We start from the raw sequence: 17,145 nt of genomic DNA on the forward strand, positions 1-17,145 counted from the left end.
GTTAGTGGGTCAGTTTTCAGGGTTGCAAGGAATGGGGCTGCAGTTCTGTGGGACCCCCACAGGTCTGTTGTTCTACATTATAAAGTGTATCTGCTGCTGGTCTTGTAGAACTTGGTGCTATTTTTTAGGACACAGAACTCTAGCGCAAGCCCTTTCCGACCTGTGGGGAAAAAAAAGGGAGTTTACACCACATTTTTCATGTGTCTGGCACATCCATGTGAGAGTCAGAAAGTATTTGTGCTTTATGTTTGAAACAAATCACTTGTGATTTTCCTTTTTAAAAATTGTTTATTCTCCCCAAGTTTCACTTTGTTGTGGTACAAAGTCAACTTTACTAAGATTTTCTTTGGCCAGTGGTACTAGCAGTGTAAATAGGACAATACCAGCTGGAAAACTGAAGCCTGGCGCTAACAGCCAGAAATGCTGCTCCATTGAATAGACTTTTTGAAATTTGAAAACCGTATGGTTTCTTGTTTTATGCTGCTGCAAACAGGTGATTAGTATTACAGAGAACTCAGTAAAAAGACAGAAGATGCATGACTACCTAATGCCTTCTGTCTGGAATTTGGGCTAATTTTATATAGCATGTGGCAAGTTACTTTTATTTATAATGAGGAGTGCTGAAGTTAAATGAAACACTAAAAGACTGTATTGTCTGAATTAATCTAAATCAGATTCTTGAGAGCTCAGTATACCTTAATCATTAGTTCTGCTATCCACTGCTATGAAACATTTAAAGAGATGGTATATTTAATTTTTTTAAAAGGAATTTGGGTTTTGCTGTTTGTATTTGTTATCAGACTAGACCCTCACACACATCTGAATCAGTTGGCATGCCAGATATACAGACACAGAACCATAGATACGTACACATGTTTATACATACATCTGTGCTTCCATGTGTGTGTGGCATCACTTGAATACAGGAATATTCAGGATGTGTATTCACATCCAGATCAGCACTTGAGATTTAGTGAGACTGCAAGTGGACACTTGTGAGAGAAGCCACTTACTTCAGTTTAACATTAATGATCAGTTTTAAGACCACCTCTCTTGCTTTTAAGTATCTGCCAAATGAAAATTTTGTCTTCAGTAAATATATCTGTGTTTATGAAAACATGCTGGGTGGTTTTGGGAAATGGATACTGATTGGAGGTTGAAATGCATCCTTGATGGCAGAGCGGTTATCTGATTAGGAGAAACAAGGGACTGCACAACTGCTCACCAGCTTGGTCTGCAAACAAGATCAGCAGCACTTTATCCAATACTTTAGGACCTTATCTCTGAATGAACAATAATGATAGCACTGAGAGTAAGAAAAATTAACAACTTAATTTTCTGTGTCGAAAATAATCTCAGCTGTATTTATGGTAGCTTAGTATTTTGCAGAAAATGTGCTGTGAAGCTGTTCAGTTCTCCGAAACGTGCGCAGGCAGGATGCACAATGCTCTCAGCTAAATTTTATTTGATATTTTATATCCATTAAAGCAGAGTGCGGCCTTTCCCCACCATATCAAATTCAGTGGTGAGCATTTTATTGTCATGACAGTTTCTAGATTACGTTTGCATAGTATTCTTTTTAACGTCAGTTTTGTCCAAATTTATCTCCTTCCCCCCACCCTGAAGAGAGGAGAAGAGTGTGTCTGAACCAATAAAATGGGTTGGGTTAGATATGCCAGACTTACTGGAAATACTTAACTGCTCAAAAAATAAAGAACAATATATATCCTCCTTATTTCCCCTTGTAACCTGAGGATTGACACGACTTCATGATGAGTCCTGCCGTTGTCTCTGCATCTGCTCCTTCCCTATAGGCACTTGGAACACGATGAGGATGTTTTTGGAGCTCCACGGTCTTTCCTTCAGCCCACTCTCCCACTCCTACATCTGCTAAATGGGTTGGGGTTTGCTAAATGCAAGATAAGCTACAAACTGAACCTTCTGCAGTGCATGAAACTCCTCTTTTTTTTTTTTTCTTTCTTTTTTTTTTTTTTTTTTTAAATTTCCTCCAGACTTGCCAGTGTTCATTAGGGTTCAGAAAGGTAACTTGTATCTTATTTGCCTGGTCTTAACTTTAATCCCATGAGTCAACTTGCCACATCTAAAGTAGGACCTTTTCCCAGTGTGTAGGTGATGATATCACTTCTGTGGAAAGCAATTGCAAGGCTGAATTCATTCAGCTGAGCACAGGCAGCACTGAAGAGGCATGTCTGGGGCTTTAAGGTGTGAATTTGAGTTGGCAGCTTTCTCATTTCTCCAGATGCTCTTTCACTTCTCCAGGAGGTGCTGTGTAATTTGAAATAGGACTCTTGCCTTCAAAGCAGCACACAGTGAAGTGGGAAAAAAAAAAAAATCATTAATGCTGTGTAGTAGGAGGGGCAATCTAGTAGTTCTTTCATTTTGATTTTTTTCTTCCCTGAATGAAGAATATTGAAGAACTGAATTCATCCTGTTATGTTGATCTGCATGAAAAGAAATGTAAATGGGATCCAGATGTGTTTTCTCCTCTAATAGTTTCATTCACTATGCTTTAGATATGAGAAAATGAAATGTATTCTGTAATAGGTTGGAGGAGAATAGACCAAAATTATAATTTTATAATATTCCCTAGGAATTCATAGAGGCCTAACGAATTAACTGGGAAACTCTGATGTCTAATGAACTCTGCATGGGGAAATATTTAATTTTGTACTGACTGCCATAAGGCAACTGCATGGTGGGTTATTTAATCATCAGCTGTAGAAATAAAACAGCAGTAGAAAATGGACCTGTAGCCAGCATTGTAGAGAAAGGTTTAACAGAGAGGTGGTAAGATCCTCTTCTAGAGAGGAACAAAAGAGTTGCCGAATACCTGTTGGGATGTTCTAAACTATGCAACTAGTTACGTTAAAAGAGCACTGTGACTTTTATTTTTTGTTCACTTTGTTTACTTGTTGTAAACATTATTTGCAGTCAACAGAAACCAAGGCCGTGGCCTGTCTTGCAGCTGTAGTGAAACAGACAAATAGACTCTGCACTTTGTTTCTTACATGCAAACAGTGTTAAATGTTTCTTTTGTTCAGGATGGGACTGTTACTCTTTTCAGCTCGCTTGTATATCCCTTTACACAGCTCCCCAAGTGATCTGTACTGTACAGGAGAGCACACTCCCAAGTGAACTGCTCTGACCCGGTTGCCCCAGTACAGCAGAGATTTACTATATTAGTCCGTGGCATCGACATTCCTCTCATTAAGACCATATTTATGCCCTTAGTGCATGCATTCCTGACTGGTGTTCCCTAATAATAAACATTTTCTAGGCCTCTTTAAAGCAAATTTTGTTAGTAGGTAAGATAAACAGCCAAAGGTTGTGACTTGCAAGGCACAATCCAAGTGGCAATGTGGTGATTGTGTGCCAAGGCTCAGAGAAATGCAGGATTTCATTGTCACAATCACATAAGCAAAAATGGCTTAATAGACCATAATGCTTCTTTCATTTATGGCAATTTTCTCATAACTGTCAATCCTCTCCAGAGCCCGGTAACAGATGTCCCTCCCTGCCCCGGCACTGCCCGGCCGCAGCTGCCCTGGAGCAGCTCGTCTCTTCTTACAGACAGAAAATTACCCTTTCGTGAGCGCAAATGTCTTCTGGACACCGTGTGATAGAAGACGATGTCAAATTGTAACCTGCGATCCCTCTGTCTTCTCCCAGGCTTCGTCAGCCAAAATGCTGGTTTTCAGCTCCCCATATTTCTCTTTGTCCCAGTACTTTTCTTGTCTGCTCGTTTGGTTCGTACTGAGTTAGTTTGTTTCATTAGTAGTGAAAACAGATTTAAACCCTGTTATTTACCAGGTCTAGACTCTTGCAAAGTTTCTGTTCTGCTTAAGAAAATTAAGTAGTGATTGAGCCAAGGAAAGGTTGATACTGTAGCTCCCAACTCTGAAACCTACTGCAAGGTAGATGTATGAAACCAGATTTACTCTCTTGCCTAAAGCAGGGCGAATTCATGATTGTGCCTCCTACCTTCTAGGTGAACACACAAGTCTCTGGGCTCACTATGCAGAAAGGAGTGTTTGGTGTTTTTTTTAATCCTTCTTCCCCAAGCTCTATCTTCCCTCAGGTAACTGCAATGAAAAAACATCTGAAAAAAAAAAAAAAATCTATTGCAGGGTAGGAGGGAAAAATGCTGAAACATATTTTGAAAAATAGGATTCTTACTTTTCAGGTAGCCTATTAAAATATAGTGTCTAGCAGTAAATGCTATACAACACAGAGTTATACTCTCATTTGGAGCAGTCTTCCAGTACATTGGATTTTTGGTAATGTGTTTATTCACTCTATCCTCATTATAGAAATAATCAACAAAATAGATCTGTGCTCTTTCAAATCCCTGCAGAAGTCAGTCATCTCTCCAAACATATGGTCTGTTTACCTTCCCAAAAGCAAAATGTCTTCATAATATCAAAACCCAAAGACCCCTCTCTGTTCCAGTGCAACAGACCTGGAAATTCATGGAGGTTTTGCTGTGCCTTTTGATCCCCAGCTGGTATTTGAGAGCAGAAGGCCAGAGCACTAACCAGGATACATGAGGCTGTTGAGCCACCATGCTACAGTGGTTCTGACATTATTTTTTAATGAGAGAAAAAATAACTGACCTTGTAGGGACTTGCACCCAGAAACCTCTGGCTGCTTTCCAGCCAGAAGAGCACTTTAGGAGCAAGTGTGCCAGGCTTAGGACTAGTCAACAAGACTGATTTTAATTTGCTGCTGTGACTACTTGTTCCCCAGAGATTTCTCTTTTCACTATGCGAAGTTCTGTCCTTGAATGAAACGTTCTGCACCTCTGGTAGGAGAATGGATGCTGAACTACATGAAAAAACAAACAAACAAAAATCTCTTTCCCCCAAACCCCATATTTTATACATGTTATTAATCAGAGCAGGATTGTTGCTGTCAGCATACTTTCTGATGTTGCAGATGCAGCACTAGTAGTCTACGCAATGGGAAGGAAAGGAGTGATATGTCATAACTTTGCTCAGCAAATCCCCCATTGTAGTTAGAACTATGGTAAGGACAGTGAAACAACATCTGTAAAAAATACTGCAGAGGTTATAATAAGGGAAAATACATTTAGTTTGCATACAAAAACCTGTTCTCTGATGCAGACTTTTACCATAACTTACATAAAACCTGTATGAAAGTATGCTTCTCAGCACAAATGAATCTCTGCCGTATTATCAAAACCCTGATAAAATTCTGTTTTATTTGGTCTGTGATAATTAAAGTGATGTTCTTTCTTTCTTTCTTTCTTTCTTTCCCTCCTCTCTTTATGTTCCTCACTACCATAAAAGCAGAATTAGCTCTTTTTGATGTGGTTGCTTCTTTCTTTACATGAGAGTGTGCAATAGTCATAGAAAATCCATCATGTGTGTGGTTCACTCCTAGAAGGTGTTAATCTCTCAAGCAGCTGTTTGTGTTTTGTTTAGCAAGTTCTTTCAATCTGAACAATGCGTGCTGCAAGTGAAATGGCACATACTCCCAGTGCCCAAATAATGAAGCATGTAGGGATTCTGACACTGGAAAGTCACAGAGTGAGGTTGTTACACTTCCATATTTTGTGTAAGGCAATGACAAATGCGAGCTTTGAGCACTGCTGTTATTTGAAAAATCAGTTCAGTACTTATTAAAATCTTGCAGAGTTTATAAAGTTTTTGTGTTACTAATCTTTCAATACAGTTTGCTTTTCTAAAAATACCCTTCTTTTCTGCTTGAAGGCCCATTTTCTTTTTATTTCTTTAGCTAAATTAACCTCAAAATGTAATTCAGCCCCTAATAAACTTCTTAAAGTGTAATTTCTCCCAGTTTTCATACACTTTTTTTCTGTAATACTACTAAAAAGAACTGACATTGTCAAGTATTTATTTTTTTTTGCATCCCACATGCACATATACCCCATGAAACCCTACCCACAGTACTGACAATCAACCTGACAACATAATCAGTCAAATTTTACCCTGAGACTGTTTCTTAGGTAACCAAACACAGTGGCAGAAACGAGTTGCCAAATACAGAAATAAATCCCAAATTGACGTGTGGCACTTCCATTATTTCTTGGTGAAGTCTGGAAATGTTCTGAAGGCTCAGGGCAAAGGTTGAAGCGTGTCTGGTGCACAGATGGTGAGTGTGCTGCTTCTGGTGGGAGTGAAACTCAACCCAGGACCAACAGAAGGTCTGATGCGAGTCCCTAAAATAGGGCTCTGCCGTTGGAGTTGTAGGAGATGCGTAAGCTCTGTGTAAGCTTTGGAGTAGGACCAATTTGAGTGCTGAGGTGATAAGGCCAGAAGGAACATATCCCTTCTGAAGCTTTGTTTTCTTTCTTGTTGGGTTTTATTACTCCTTCCTACTCACATTCTAAAAATGTTTTCCTAAGTAATAAATTTTTAGGAGACAAGAAAAAATAAGTGAGGCATTGCTTAACAAAGTAAATAGATTTTCTTTAAAGCATCTGTTCAGAAAAACCTCTGCACCAAATGGCATATTTGATTTCTTTGTTCTTTTTTATTTTTCCTTCTCCCCTGTAAGAAGTTGTTGCTGATATAACAAACTTTCCTCAGGGAATACCTTCCTCTTCTAGAGCTCTGCACATTCATTGTCACCACTGAAATCAGGGGTAGAAGATAAGTTATCGTCATGCTAAAATTAGAGCGGGAATACATCATCAGTGCCATGTTTCATTGCTGTAGTTAAAGTCTATCTAATTCTTTTGTCAGTGTCTTAGTAGAGTAGATGCCTTCTCTTATAATTGGAGGTTTTAAGTTGATAGTATTGCTTCAGGCAGGGTTAATATACTGCATGCAAACACAATACAGATTGTATTTGTCAAGATACTGTTCTGGAGGTCAACCAGCATAAGCTGGCTCTTGCTGCCAGCCACAAATGCAACTGCTTTTTTTCTAAATTACCGACAAGCAAATCTATGTTTTAAACTAATTAGTTATTTGCCTAAGGGAATATGCAGATTAATGACTGGTAAAGCAGAGCAGTAACTGTTCTAATGGACATGAGCATTTTTGGTGGTAGAGACCTACCTGTAAGGTAGGACTGGGTGGCCACTTATGGAAAGTCAATAAAATTGACTGGATGAGTGTGAGAAGGTGTGTTTGGACAGCAAGGGATAAAACTGAGAGCATCTGAGAGTGTCAGGACATCCAAGATGTTAATAAGTGTCTATGGATACTGAAGAACCGGGCAATTCAAATGGCCATAGAGCGTGGGAGGGTGATTGGGTTAAGGTCTTGGATGCATCAGCTTGGGTTACCCTTCTTTTCCTGCTTGGTATGGTTAGGTAATGCTCCAGCTGCAGGAGAAAGGTGATGGGGAGGAGGCACAACATGCAAAATACATACAGCAAAAATATAAAGGTGCTATAAACATTTTAAATTAATTCTGACTTCAAAACCTTTTATGCATACTTTATTCTGAACCCTCTGGGAAAGGGTGTTGGTCTCTAACATACAGATTTCTATAAGGCTGCTTCTGTGACACTATAAACTCTTTAGGTAGTTTTAGTTTCTAAATAGTAATGAAAATCATATGGGAAGTTAGTATATAAAAATAGCTTGAACAGTTTCAGAGCAAAGGAAAAGGATGGACTTGATGGTTGGACTCAATGATCCTGAAGGTCTCTTCCAAGTGAAATTATTCTGTGATTCTATGAGCAATGTAATATCCTGACAGGAGAACAATATCCTGGTCCAGAAGCACTGCAAAAGGAAATGCATTGATATTAGCGGAAGAACGCCCCCTTCTGTTCCTGAACTCCACAGCATTGACACTTGCCTTGTCTTCTCTAAGATTTTTTTTTTTTTTTTTTTTTTTAAAATTAATAGAGAGCCAGAAATTATGGGAAGGCAGAAAGAATTTTGCAGCTGGTTTGATTTTAATTAATTAATTATCAGCCTGGCATAAGTCCTTTAAAAATATACCTGTCCATAACTTTCTGAGGTCTATAGCATTGCTCTGTTACCTGAAAAAGCTCTTGTGGACTTGGTGGCCAAATAAATTCTAACTGTGAAGCATAAGTGCTGTTGTAGGACAATCGGTGGATCCAAAGGCTGTAATGAGGAATAAAGAAAGAACAGGAGAACAAAGGAATGTGTACACGTAGGTCTCAATCACAGACAACTTTGAATAAATCTCCATTTTGCCATTGCTTCTGCTGTGACTAAGATTGACAGCAGAAGAGCTTTGTGCAAGTGAGAGACTCAACCCAAAGTGTGTGCAGGGAAGAGGTAAATCTGAATTAAAACTGAAACACATTTGGGACATTTTTGTCAGATGATTTACTTCCCTAACTGGCAAGGAAATAAGCAGGATAAATACCATGTAGAGGCTAATTAAGCTGTGTTCTCCCCGGGAAAACAATTTCATATCATGTACCAGGTGGTTAGCACAGTTATAAACTCGAAAGAGCAGAAGAACAAAATGTAATGTTAGGAAGAAAAGACAGTGGAAAACGTGATTCATGTTTACACAGTAAGGCCAGGGATCTGTACCAGGATGTGCTGTGCCATTTTAGAATTATTTGGTCCTTGTGTGTTTTGTTGCTATGGTGCACCTTGACTGCTGGCTTAGCTCTAAATAGTATCTGCTATTTCTCTTATGTGAAAATAATGTGTGCTTCTCATTCTGAACCTTATTTCCTAATCCTGTTTTGGTTTTTTTCCTCTGTTTTCTGATTGTTAAGATAGAAACTTGAGGTAGGAAGTAGAGGAAGTGATGAGAGGACTGGCAAAAAACACCCTTGCTGCAGTGTGAGGAGTGGGAGCCTGCTAAAAGGATGTGGCTACAACAAAACCCCCAACATGCTAGCTCATTAGATATGCTATGTATTTTAAATACCTACATGTTTTGCCAGTGGTCCGAGAAATTCTTCATTGTAGGAGTTAATCCCCAATAAAACTTTGAGAGATGTCTGAGTTTATTCTTAACTAGTCTTGAACTATAAAGAAAAGTCCCTTTTCTTAACAAAGTTGGCAAAAGTGTGACATAGTAAAGCATGTTGGTTTGGACAAAGCAACTCCTGAGTAAAAAAAGTGGTGGTACTGGGGTCACCTTTACAGGGGGATGACGAAAAGCCTCAATCTGCTAAGAGAATACATTAATGTTGATAGTTGAAACCAGAAACTGCATATGCAGATTTGGAGATCTGTTGCTATTTCTGCCATTATAAAGCAAGGTTCTGCCTGCTGTAAGCACACAAGCACTTTACTGTGATAGCAAAGTTATAGACCAAGATTTCCCTTTTTGTCATACTTAATAAAATCTAATAAGATAACTAATGGTCTAACACAATAAAAACGGTGAATTCAGAGTGCTTTGAATTGCAGCAGGAACAGTCCTACCACATTCTGGTTGCAGTCTTGGAGAATATTTAGGTTAAAATGCTGTCTTTGCTCAAAACCTCTGTGCCATCCTAGCATGAGTTTCCAAGTTCCAAGTAAATCAGGGCACATTTCTCATAGCTCTCATTTAAAACAAAAATAAAATATGGTGTGTGATTCTTTGACATAAAAATCAAATGTAACACTTTGGAAAAATTATAAGGCAAAAAATGTGCCATGTCAAAATGAAGCAGTTAATTTGGGCAGAAACAGCACTTAAAAAAAATATAGCCTTCCTTTTTGTTGTCCTAATTGGATGGTTTTATAATGACAGATTAAAGCCACTGCAAAACTAAAACACAAATGGTGTTTTATAACCTGCTTAGTATTTCAGCAAAAGATTTTCTCTGTGCCAACCAATGAATCACAGACTGCTGCATATAAGAAAGAGCAATAACTTTTTTTTTTTTCCTAAGGTGCACTGACATTCTTGTTGTTATTACTTTTAAATTAATATGGGGTACTGAAAAGCATTTCAGGTGTTACTGAGCATTGCCACTTGGGCTAATTGTTTATTTTCTCCTTTTGATTTCAACAAGGCATTGTAAGAGAGAAACGCTGTGAGAAATGAATGGTAAATGAATGTACAACACAACAATACATTTGCAGAAAACCAGGTCATAATAATTAGAGATCTGTAGAAAAAGTCTGTAATTTAGTGTTTGAACACTTAAAAATAGTTAATATGAAAAACTGAAAGCTGGCCTGATCTGGAATGTAATATTCTTTGTTTAGATCTTTTTTCTTAAAGTAATGCAGCTAAATATAGTCTCAAAACACTGTTTCAAGACAAGAAAATGGAAATTCTGCATTTAAAATAAGTTAAATATTTTGTTTTCCCTTATTCTCTTTCCCCCCTCGCAGTAAAAACTCTGCCAAATTCAAGCTGCTTTCACAGTGCTAGACATCCTGTATTTTTTTCAGCAAATGAATTTTTTATCTTAGAGATTTTAATCCAGTTAATAATACAAATGACCAGAACAGACCATTTGCATTAGAGCTTATAACTGTAGGATGTACATTTCTGATGATGCTTCTGAGTAGAGAGTAAGAAGCTTCAGACCTTGTTTTTTTTTTCATTCTAACCCTACCTATTATTGTCCCTTGAATTCAGAGGAATGAGGAATTAATTAGTTTTTTGTGACATATTAAATGGATTAGCAGCAAAATTTTGTTGTAGCTCCAGGTATCTCCCAAGTTTACTGGAGCTCACATTGCAGTGGATTACTGTGAGATATCGCACTCAAATCTCTCTCTAGTGATGTACCATTTTAGTGGTGACCTTGGCTTTGCCCTGTTTCTCTCAGGACATCCAACTGTGGAAAAATTTCAGAATTCCATGCTGTGTCATTGCAATGTGAAATATTACACTCTAGTTTGGTTCGCAAGTGGAAAGGTGATGTTTTCTCTGGATTATATTTCCTACCCATGTGCCACTCTGCAGCTAAGGATGGGACAGGCCACATACCACTTCAACCTCTATCTTCCACATATATTCCTTTCAACTGCTCTAAAGATTTTGTTCTAGCCATATAGTAGAAAAATCCTGTATTGGTCCTGGCAGGCATCACCAGTTTCAAGCCTGATCTCCACCAGTCTAGCATGAAAAAGTGGCTGGAAAACATCAAAAAATCTGAACACTTGTTTCCATGGAAGGTTTGTAATATCCAGCTGCTTTTGACTCGGAATTTAATGGTGTATTGGAAAAAATCTATGAAGTTTATGAACTGAAAAGAGAGATCCGCCACAACCACTTCTGTCACTTTTAAGGGCATCTTATGCAATTCCTCATGACACAAGAAATCAGACTATAGAAACCATCCTACGCATTCCTGCAAAACAAGATTTAGCATTTTAAACCTCACTGGAGCAGCTGAAGGAGAGCTACAATGATGGAGAACAAAGGAAAGCTGTAAGAAACAACCCACCACTAATCAGCCTAGAAGGCCAATAAGATCCAAGAGGTTTCTGCAATAAAACTCCCCTAAACCTCCCGGTGGATTTTCATGCAGTAGAAATCAAAAGGGCACATTAGTCATACAGCAAGAGAGACGCTAAGGGAAAATGTCCTGCTCTCATGCTTTAAACAGCTTTCTTCAGATAAAATAGCCATCAGACAAGGTTCATAAAGAATAAAACTTTTCACTCTTTGTTGAGGGCCAGTCCAAGGTCTGTGCAGCATTTAAGTCCTACTATTATGAGGCCATAAACGGAGCACTAGTTGTAAATTATTTCTTATTGCCATTAGTACCTTTGAGACACCATAATACATACTGATCTATCACCCACATTTATAAAATGCTTCTACTGGAATAGGCAGACCTTGGTTCCTTTTTGGAACAGTCCTGCTGTAGCTATATGGAATTATATCAAGGGTACTTAAGCTTTTGTTAGGTGTGTGCAAAATATTATTTATTCCTCCAAGAAAGAATTTCATACTGTGTTAATAATTCTGAACAAGTCCTGTGATTGCTTGAATCCTGTTTTAAATCTGAAATTCAAAACTTCTCAGATATCTGCTACAATTATTAATATGAAACTACACAAAATCTTTTCTTTCATTTCATATGAGAAGCATCAAAACTTATTTAGGGACTGTTCTTCTGCAGAGCAAAATTTTCATTTTATAGAACTAAGAACAGTGTGACATATTTAAGGTTATAACTGCTGTCCTCAAAACTTCCAAAAGAGAACAGTCTATTTTTACATTTAGTTCCATTAAAAAAAAAAAAAAAAAAATCTAATCTTTATCCTGCTGAAATTAGTGACTTTTTCAGTGCCTTTTATGAAGATAAAACATAACCATTATCTGCTTTGTTCAGATGACAATAAACTGGCACTAAGTTCCTGAAAAAATGGGATTGTATCCATATGTCCAATAATGGTAGATTAAGGTTAATATTTTTTCTATTGGATATGGGGCTGTAAGTACTAAAGACCGTGTTGAATCACAGTCCTTATTTAGAAATGTTGCCTTTTTTCCCTAAATACAAGCATCTAATTTCTGTTTCCACCAAGCAACCTTGACTTCTGAGACGCTGAATACTGTCTCTATATAAGTTTAATTGCGTATTTCATTTATATATTCTATTAAAGGAGCCTCATGGCATTTATAAAGATTAATTTCTAGCAAGCGCTACATGTACCTTAACAGCCATTTAATTATTAACAATGAGTGGCGCTTTCCTAGTAACTTCCCAACAACAAAAATTTCATTTCCCATCTGCAGCCTTACCAAATGTATGGCTCATGGTAAGAGTTTCTTTGGTGAGCAGTGAAGAGTGGACAGCAAAAGCATTGCCAGACTCTGGGCAGCTGATTTCTTTTCTGGGGTCTGGGATGCCTGGGAAAAAAGTGGATGAGCTTTCAGGTTCACCATATTCATGTGAAACAGGAGGAGCAAACTTCAAAGCTAATTAGAAGTTGAGAATGAATTGCATGTGATTTTAAGTGGGTATGTTAGAGAGAAAAAAAAGATGCTGCTAATTGAATAGTTAAGTAAAAGAGGGTGAGGTTACAGTGAAATAACTTCCTTGTACAGGAGAGAGAAACAGGTAGATTGTTTCCTAAGGAGCATCGAAGGTATTGTGAGGAAAGGACCAAGATAAGGGAGATTATAAATTTCCATGAGAATAGTATCTCTCCTGAGTCCGTGATTTTGGCATCCAGCAGAAAGATTCTTGTGTATCTGACAGCTTGTCTATTCTTCAGTTGCATGAGTTGATCCAAGAAAAGCTATTCCCTCCCCGTGCAAACCTGGGCTCAATCCTGTCCCAAGGCTGCGACGGCTGCAGGAGTGTTATCAACAGGAGCAGACGTATCGCTCTGCCCAGTTGGGAGCTCAGCACGTTCTTCTCCTGCCTCTCACGAGATGCTGCCCATGCCACACAGACTCCTGCTGGATTGCCCGTAAGGATGGACATTTTCCCATTGGAGCCCCAGGGTTGAAGAGCAGGCAGCAGGAAACATGTCCCACCACAGCGTCCATCCTGTAATGCAGGAGGTGTGCATGTTCCCCAGGACAGGCACGGAGACGCAGGCACACTTACAGCCAGGCTCTCCTGTAGGCCTGTTTATGAGCTAATAGCCATTAAAATAAGAACACAGACACACAAACCCAACAACAACAAATGAACATCTCCTCCTCCCCCCAACCAAACAACAAAAAGCACAAAAGACCACAAACAAAAAACACACTACAAAACCAAACCAAACACAAAAAACTGCCACAACCATTCCCCAAACCCAACTAATGAAAGGGGAAAAAAAAGCCCAACAAACAAACAAAAACAAAAAAAATCCTTGAGTCACCCAACCAAAAGAAAAACAAACAAACCCACCACACACACACACACACAAAAACCCCACAACAAACAGAAAAACTGTGCAAAACAAACCAACAGAAACTGAACAAAAACCCAACCTAAACCCAACCAACTAAAAGGAGAAAAACATCCTAAAACTGAAACAAAACAATGAACCAAACAACAACAAAAAACCAACCCCACACAAAACAAAAAAAACAACCAAACACCAACCAACCACCACAAAAAACCAATACAAAACCTCCTCAAAACAAACAAAAATAACTCCAAAAAAAAAAAAACCCAAACCCAACCAACCAAAATAAAATAGAAACAAAACAAATCTGAAGGAAACCCCCCAAAACAAACAACAGCAAACCAAACCCAAACCCACCCAAAATAAAAACCCCACACAAAGTTAAAAACAACCCAAAACAAAGCCCTCAACATTGACTTTGATGTATGATTTTCTCCTATAGAAGAGCTCAGCCTGTTTTTTTAAGTACCTTTCCATTTTATTCCATATTGTGTATAAAACTAGAAAAGTATATTTTTCAGTCAGTCCTTCACAACATGTCATTAATTGTTTGAATTAAAGTAGCATTTGCTTTTGCTGAGTGAAGAAGGCAAATGTCACTTAGCCCCGGGATGCTTGTGCTAAGTGCAAGATGTAGAACAAAAATGTGATCTCTGCTGCCAGGAGCTCACTGCGAAGTGTTGTATTTTCAAAGATTGTATCGTGCTGGTGTAGACATCACGTGAATATCATTGCATGTGTGTGAGACTGGATAGACTGAGAGAGACTAAGAGATAAGACTGTGTTAGCTGTATCTATGTTTTAGTTTAAAAATAAAAATATTGTGTTGATCTGCTCCCACAGGAAAAACGTACGTAATTTTTGAAGTATTCCTAGTGAATACTCTAGAAATCTCATTCTTTTGTTCTTTCTGTATGCCTTTAGGCAGACCTAGAAATCAACCGTTTTCAGCATTACAATGTTGTATGCTTTCATGATTCATGATATATGCTTTATTCAAATACACGTGTAACTTTTTGCTTATGGACTTGAATGCAAACAAAACTAATCAACTTCCGTGGCTTTTGTCTTCATTGTAAACTGGTTGAGCCATTCACAGAAAGCCATTTCGAAATACCACAGGTGTTCTTAATGTGTTGAATTCTTAGATGTACCAACGTCTAAATTAACTCTCCTGTGCTGTCCAGGCCTGTTGTACCCTCTTGACCAAAAATCCGAATACACACTGAGTGTTCAGTTCATTAAAGTTTTGCCAAAGTAAAGCATAACCTTGTTTGAGTAAAAACTTTTACTACTCTGTAGCAACATGCTAAATAGCCCTGTGGGTTTTTTTCAGGATACAGTTTCTGATCAGATGAGTTCAGGGCATTTTTGCATCTCAGAATACCTATTTGTCTGTTACTTAGCTGGAAAACTGAAAGGTCTCATTTTCGTTTATTAGCAGAGAAAAAGCAAATTTTGATGTCTACTCTTCACTCCCTTAGACGCTCCTTTGTAGAGTCTGTTTTCCCTCCAGCATTACCGATATCTTACTATATATCAGATATACTTGCTTCAGGCTTCTGGGAATGTAATTAATAAGGTGATTTTTACCTTATAATCAGAATATCCATTACTGGTATACTGTGGTATATTTACTTTAAACATCTGTCATAGATACAAGTAAGCAACTATCTTTGCTAAGATAATCATAGTTCTTAAGTATTTTTTAATACAGTATTTTAATAAGGTATGTTAATTACCAATAGGACTGATCCCCTGGGGAGACCCATTGCAGCCAAAGGTTTAAGGGGAGCCCCTCAGGAGCCTCCCTGCTGCACGCCCCAAGCTCCAGGCACTGGGGAAGGGCGGTGGATGGAGGAGAAACCTGAGCGTCTTTGTGTCAGCTCCCTCTCTCCACAGCTTCCCGCTCAGCGTTGCCCCATCACGGCACATTTGCAATTCTACCGGATGCTCTGGTTCCTGTCGCAGCATCAGATTTTTGAAATGTGATAGTGTTTCAGGTCATTGAATGCACAGCAACAGAAATGTTGCTTTATATAATGGAGTTTTTGACCGGCAACAGTTTCTTCGAGGCTTAAAATTTAACTAAGCACTCGGTAAAATTAAATATATTTATGAGAGAAAATAACATTATGTCTAATGTAATCATTGTACCAATCTTGCGACAAACAAAATAGAAGTATTTTATTACTGTGGCTAGAGAAAATATTATATTTTATCTATTTGTTTTCAAATCTGTAGCAAAATAGAAAGGGAAACAGAAGACAAAAAAAGATAATGAACTGGTGCTATATTCTCCCCTTAATCAGCTTAAAATCAATTACATGACGTATTTCAGTATGTAGCAACCACAGCCACTATTGAAACAAATGTGCATTGTGTTCCTGTCTGTGGTACCAAGGCCGTGACAAGAACAGCAGATGAAGGCTGATTTTGTGACTTGACTGTAATACCTACATGATAATCCCCTGACCATTTAGAGGTAATAATAGTTTTGGTTTTAAAGACCTTTCAGATTAGGGGCAAAATTTGTAGCCAGTGGAATCCCATTGAATATGTCTTCAGGTCGTTGTGTCTGAGGCTGGCTATGCAGCATGTGCTGTCAAGAGATAGTTGGTGCACTAATAAATAGAGGTTATCATGCTGCTTTTGTTCATTGAAACCTTTTTTCTTTTTTGTCATCTCTCATAGTTATTTGTAGGAAAGGTGATCTGCAGAGCTTCCTTCTGTTGTTGCTGAATACTGAGTAATCAAATGCTTGCGTTGGCTGCGGCAGCTTCACTTGTTGGTGGAGTAACAGGGAACTTTTTGTGCTCTTCATTTTCTAACACTCTGGAGAGGGCTTCACCTTCAACCAAACTCTGAATTTTGGTAAACAAATATAACTACCTGACTTTTGTAATATGACATAAAAGTTTAAACAGGTACTGCTTATTGTTATACTCTCTTTAAAATCAGTGTGGGTTGGTTTTTTTTGGGTTTTTTTTGAATTTTGCATCTTTCTCGTTCTAAACTCTGAAAACTAGGTAGTTTTCTAGTAATAGATTTTTCTTTGTCTGTTTTCAATTTCAAGATATGGAAAGAGGCACAGTAAGGAACAAACTGAAGGGAAAATTTCCGAATTTCCTGTTTGAAAATGTTATGGCATAGTAGAATACTTGAGTTTTTCTTTTCAATAGCACAGGCTAAATTTAATATTTGCACAGCCTTTCATTTCCCCTGTACTAAATGTATTGCTTGTTATATACATTGCAGGTTTTGTGAGTGTGTGTGTTTATATCAATGTGCCTGGCACAACCCTGCCACATGTCCAGCTTCTCCTGGGCCACCTTGCTGGGGTTTATCGCGCTCTGGGGGTACAGGAGAGACCTGCCCACCT

This window comes from Streptopelia decaocto (genome assembly GCF_964273445.1).
Source record: "Streptopelia decaocto genome assembly, chromosome: 6".
Taxonomy (NCBI): Eukaryota; Metazoa; Chordata; class Aves; order Columbiformes; family Columbidae; genus Streptopelia; species Streptopelia decaocto.